Source organism: Rhipicephalus microplus, chromosome 7 (genome assembly GCF_043290135.1).
Source record: "Rhipicephalus microplus isolate Deutch F79 chromosome 7, USDA_Rmic, whole genome shotgun sequence".
Lineage (NCBI taxonomy): Eukaryota > Metazoa > Arthropoda > Arachnida > Ixodida > Ixodidae > Rhipicephalus > Rhipicephalus microplus.
The window spans coordinates 94,926,100-94,932,135 of NC_134706.1; positions in this window are offsets into that span (position 1 = coordinate 94,926,100).

Below are 6,036 nucleotides of genomic sequence, written 5' to 3' on the forward strand. Positions count from 1 at the left end.
GATTTTCCATAGATGCGTGTTTTCACGGCCTAAATAGGACTCTGTAGTTCTTTAACACCCGAATACCTTCTAATAACTTTTGCTGACTGTATTACTGACTGCTTGGGTAAAGCATTTTTTGTTATTTTTTAGCTTCGTTGGGACGTGCATGGGCACTGCTGCGCCAGCGCACGCTTTTCTCCACTACTTGCTCTATCACGGTCATTGCACACTGTTTGCTCCTAAACTCTTATTAGGCGCAGCCCAAGCTTTCGTTGCTATAGTAACCAGTGACCTATCAGCTATTTTGTTTGCTAGCACGGTAGCTTTCGAGAAGCTCCTGTCGATACCAATCTTGCTGCTACTCTTCGAAGGGTAACTATTGCTTGCTCCTTGCTGTATTGCTTTCCCACATCCTAGACCCTTCGAGACCTGCTGTGATAGTGTGAGACGGAAAATCTTTTCAAATGCAGAGGTATTGGGAAAACAGAGATGCCGTTGCTTCTAAAGTGAACATATTTCTCTGAAGCTAAAGAACGCGTAGAATGGAAGCAAGTCGCATAAGATGAGCTATAGCTATTATATAGTGAGAGTTTTCTATGTTGCGTAACTGAGTACTTTAAATATCTACTACAAAGTGTTGCGTATTGAACTTTCTTTAGTTGAAAAGAAGAAAGCAATGATGAAAGAGAGAATTACAAACAAAGAAATTGAGAAAAGAGAAAAAAAGAATAAAAGAATAGTGCTAGCCCAGGAAAGTGCACTTGCATGGGCTATTCTTTCTCGCTGCCTCGTTTTTCACATAAAATATATAAGCCACAAAACGCATGGTCCTATTTACTAAACTTTGTCAACACCTTAACTTTTTCTCTGGATGCAGCACTCCATTATCATAGTAGACATTTAGGAGCTGTAGTTGTACACCTTCATTTGATGACTGAAGTCATTGGCACAAGCAATAGTAAACCAACTCACGAGATTATTGCAACAAAATATCCTCTATTTGAACCCGGCAGATTAGGAGGTTGTTGCATTAGTACAACGTCTATTACCTTTTCAAAAGAAATAGTTTGCGTTTTAGAGGCAAAACTCCTGAAGGCAAGGCAATTTCCATCGTCGTGCTTCGATGAGGATCACGGTGACGCTGATGATGAAAACAAGTGCTTTCCAGGCCATTCGATGTCTTTCCGCCATCACGGTGCAGCCAAAGCGAGGCTCCCACAATACTAATTGATCATGACGGGGATGATGATCGCCATTCGATGTCTTTCCGCCATCACAGTGCAGCCGAAGCAAGGCTTCCACAATACTACTTGATCATGACGGTGTTGATGATCGCCATTCGATGTCTTTCCGCCATCACGGTGCAGCCGAAGCAAGGCTCCCACAATACTACTTGATCATGACGGTGATGATGATCACAATAATGATCACGTAAAACGACTGGCTCGTGCTGTTTGTGACGTCTTGGAATGCTCTACGATGCATTTCGTATGACGGGAAACAAACAACAGCCAGCCGGACATGGTGCGCAGACCTCGCTTTTGCCAACTACTGGCTAGACCTGACATCAAAAAGTATTAATAATGAAAGAAAAACAAAATTCGCAGCCTAACACAACATACCGTTTATGATCGATAAACGTTTTATACAACTGCACAAGGCTTTGTCACTTCAAAATAGTTGACTATTGGGAGAGTTGGTGCTTTAACATAGAAATCATCGTGAGGGCGCAACTCTAAACAACCCACAGGAAGAGACAGACGAGGACAGGCGCCTGTCCTCGATTGTCTCTTCGTGTGTGTTGTGTATCGTTGAGTCCTCACAACGGTTGCTCTGCCACTCATTTACATGCATGAGTGGTGAATATCATGATTGATTTACGGTAACACCGAACGATGCGACTGCTTTACCCTCTCATCATCATTCACTTCTAGGTATACCATGACTGTCATATAAGACATGCCCTGTGTTTCTGCACGGACAAAGTTATAGAATTTGAAGATATGTGAATTTTCTTTGTTTTCCCCTATTTTCGTGTATTTGGTCTTGTTGTTGTCTGGTCAACCCAGTATTTGTAGGACGTTTGTCTTTTAAATAGTCCCACAATACACCATATTGAAAGATTTTGTTATGTGTCTTCATTATCAAAATACTTTCTTTGAAATCGGGCACTGAACCGATTAACGCAGGCCTCCGTAAGCTTAACACGCATTGAAACGCACACAACTTGGCCTAATCATAACGAATGCTATGGCATCTTTGACTCAAGCAAATTGAAAGCAAAAGCTCTTCAATAACAAGTCAAAAGCAAGTATTTTGCTTTAGGAAATGCGGAAGTCACTGCCTGGGAAAGAACGTGTTTTACTTGTTCGAGCTCCCACCAATAAGAACTCCCAGGATGAGAAATCTGTAGCTTAGAATTTGTACATGGCAATGAGGAAGTGTAGAATCTTTATTGCCCGAGAGTTCTGTCGAAACTGAGAAGCCAACCTGGTTATTGCAATTTTAGCACCAACTGGGGCTGTAAAACAACGTGGCAGACTTGAGTTCTCACGTAGTGGCACCGGCACCAAAGAAGCTACGCAGCCCGTAAATTGTATTTCACGCACGGCAAGTCAGTGCATTGCTGGTAGTCTACACTCTAGGCATTCTTTCTCCTCCCAGGCATTCCCATTCTCCCGCCCACGTTCGACGAAAGTTTGCTGTAAGTACAGCGACCTAGTAATGGAAGAGATAGTAGAAACATTCCAGGTCGGCATTATTAGCTCCCCGCTTCTGTCTTATCTCGCGATGTTGCTTCGACGAGCCATTTAGTGAAAGGCAACTGCCTGGATGCGGTTGTTGCAATCGCAGCTCAGTTTTGGCTGATAACATAACCGTATCGTATTTAGGAAAAATAATTGTCCCCGTATCTGCATATTTCACTGCAATTGTTGTCCAAAGAAGATAGTCTTGCGTGTAGAGAGAGTGAACAAAACGTTTATTTGATGTTCGGCGCGAGAAAACCGGTGAATGGTATTTTGGAGGCACTGCGTTAGATTGTCCCGATCCGTGCCGCGAAGGCAAACGAGTGCATCGAGAAACGTGATACACGAGCGTTATCTGGCAGTTATATTCAAAAACTAAGGAAGGCGTGCGCGTCTGTCTCGGAGGCGATAGGTGTAGTACGCAAAGCGACGGGCAGGCGCCACCACCGTGTCGTCTTAGCTAAGCGCTGGAAAGACTTGCCTTTTGAGAATATCGTTGCATTGTCAGCGTAGCGTGATCAACGCTTCGGTCTTTAGAATCACCTATCTATGCATTCCGTAGTATAAAGACACACATATATAATATTGACGTGTTAGCATACCTCAGATATGCGCAATAACTCGTTTTTAATTGACAATCGCATAACTATGAATGCTTAAACTTGAGCAATATTGGTTGGTGCTGCAGATGGGGTTAGCCATTTGGGGTATCATTACAGCTAACAGACAGACAGACAGACAGACAGACAGACAGACAGACAGACAGACAGACAGACAGACAGACAGTCAGACAGACAGACAGACAGACAGACAGACAGACAGACAGACAGACAGACAGACAGACAGACAAAGAGGCAGGCAGGCAGGCAGGCAGGCGGGCAGGCCAAAATTTTTCCGCCGAAGTACCGCAAGAAAGACTCTCCTCTTTAAAAAAAAAATATGCAGCTTCAGGGTTCCCCGTGAGAATACTGCATGCTGCGGTGCTTCCGCGTGTGTGCCGTGCAGGATGCAGTGGCTTGCAGACACCTCATGTGGCTACACTTATGCTTTGGGCAGCTTCCGTGTCACACAAAACAGAATTCAACAAAAAAAGGTACGTAGCCACACGCTTAACAATGCACAGTAAGATGCGTGCCCTTAGCATTAGTTTACTGACAAGCACTTCGAAGGTGTGCGTAGAATGAGTGCGCTGGCACGCAGCAGGGAAACGGCAGCTGTTCGAAGCGTTACACATGAAAATGAAGAGCACAAATTGCATGAGACGAACGTGAGTGGACTTGCGGGAGTGTCACAACCAAGTGCTTTGCCACAATATGCAGTATATATTTCAATCAGGAGCTTTACGCTTTGTGCGCTGGCCCACGTGTGACTACGTTCTGTATCTTTTTGCGCGAATTCTTTTTATTTTAAATAATGCAGTCATTTTTATCAATGACAAACGTACAGCGAAAAGCACGAATAGTACCCCATTTGAAGAGCCATGACCTGTAGCAGCAGAATAAATTTTAATATGTGTTTTTATAATAAATCTAGTATAACTTGAGCAAGACAGACAGTAATGAAGAGGTAGTACCGGATGTTTTATTACATTAAGCACTGTAAGGCGCAATAAAAACATTTTCAAGCAATGAGTTTTTTATATCGACTTTTAAGGCTTTTTGTATGGTTTATTGTAGCAAAGTTGAAAGGAATCTTGAAATACATTGAGAAGTATTGTATGAGATACGATGATTGCTCGAAATGCCTTGTATACCTGCATCTCACAGACTTCCTTCCCAGCAACATTCTTTGCCAAAGTACAATTTCAACGTACTTTGGCTCAGTCCTGGTTAGCACTAATCGATTACTTGTTATCATTAACATATTCTTCATTCGTGGAAGTCACTGTCCTGTTTTGATCATGTACCATGCACTCTGTGGATAATGTACCAATCGGCCCAAACAAGCACTTCAGTACGGTTCATATTCCTGGGATTTTCGCATTTAGTTCTCGAGACTACAACCTTTTCGTAAGTCAGTTACACTTTCTCGTGATTTATTATCGCTCTTCAATTATAAAATTTTTCTTTCAAAATCAATTCGTATAATTAATTGTATACGGTACTTCTCGTCTTCAAAACAATGCGACCGCCTTGTAAGAAACCTTCGTCTTGTCAGACGGTATGTGTCACTACAGAGCTTATGTTGTGCCTTGTTCCTTACATTATAGGTGTAACGCGCTGTATACCTAAGGGCCAGAAACAGTGAAGTGTATTGCGTTATACAGCACATGGGTGCTCCAATTGAAGCACTGCGCAACTGAGATCTCATGCGCTTGGTGTTCTTGCGTTATTATACCACCGGCCCCACTAACACAATCGCCCATGTAATTAAAGATGATGATTGGGTCAAGTTCCAGTAAATCATTAGGGTAAACGTTAACGCTCCGTACAATTGTGCGTTTAGAAAAAGTGGTTAACTATTTAGAGCACTTGCTACTCTACTATGGGAGAGCTTAAAGCCGTCCCTCTGGTCCCCTCGAACATGCGAATGAAAGGTAGCATGTGTGTTCAGTATGCATAATGTGGGTTTCACTCTTCCTACTCTACAAGCCACAGTTGTGCTTCACTGTTTTATCCAACTTGTCTTATTGTATTTCGGCAACCAATGTTTGAAGGAAAGAAATGCAAGAGAAAACGAAAACACTTCTCTGTATTTGAACAGTTACTTTTTCCAGGCATCTATTCACCACAGTAACTAATTATACTAAATAGAAACTAACTGTAGTTTTAATCGACTACTTATGTACTGTAACACCAACAATCCTGATTAAAAAGGATCACTAGGCGGCTAATGCTCTTGTCGGTGGCATCTCTCACCGTCGTTTCAGTTGAATCAATTGAAGGCAAGAAGCTTGCTTGGCAAGCGGCAACATGCAGTCGCAACTTCATACGCAAGAGTTTTGTTCAGCCAGACCAGATGGTAAAAAGTTAGTCTCGTATATAACGTTCCGATTTATAGATATCGCAATCATTGCCTCCTCCGGATGACGAAGTTGCCACACTTTCGTAAGATCGCTTTACCTTTTTCTCAACTCATTCTCCTCATTGTTTTAACGGCAATGCTGCTCCTCGAATTCACGAATATCGCTCGATTGCGTGGATTTGCTCAGGATATTTTGCGGCAGCAGTGTCTAATGTCAAACGTCCTTTTCACCTGATTAGAACGCCTTAGCTTTCCTTTGCAAACAACCGAGAGAAACAGATCACCATATCTCTGGCTCGCATACCCTGTACAAAAAATCCCCGCGTTTCGTGTTTTCTTACTT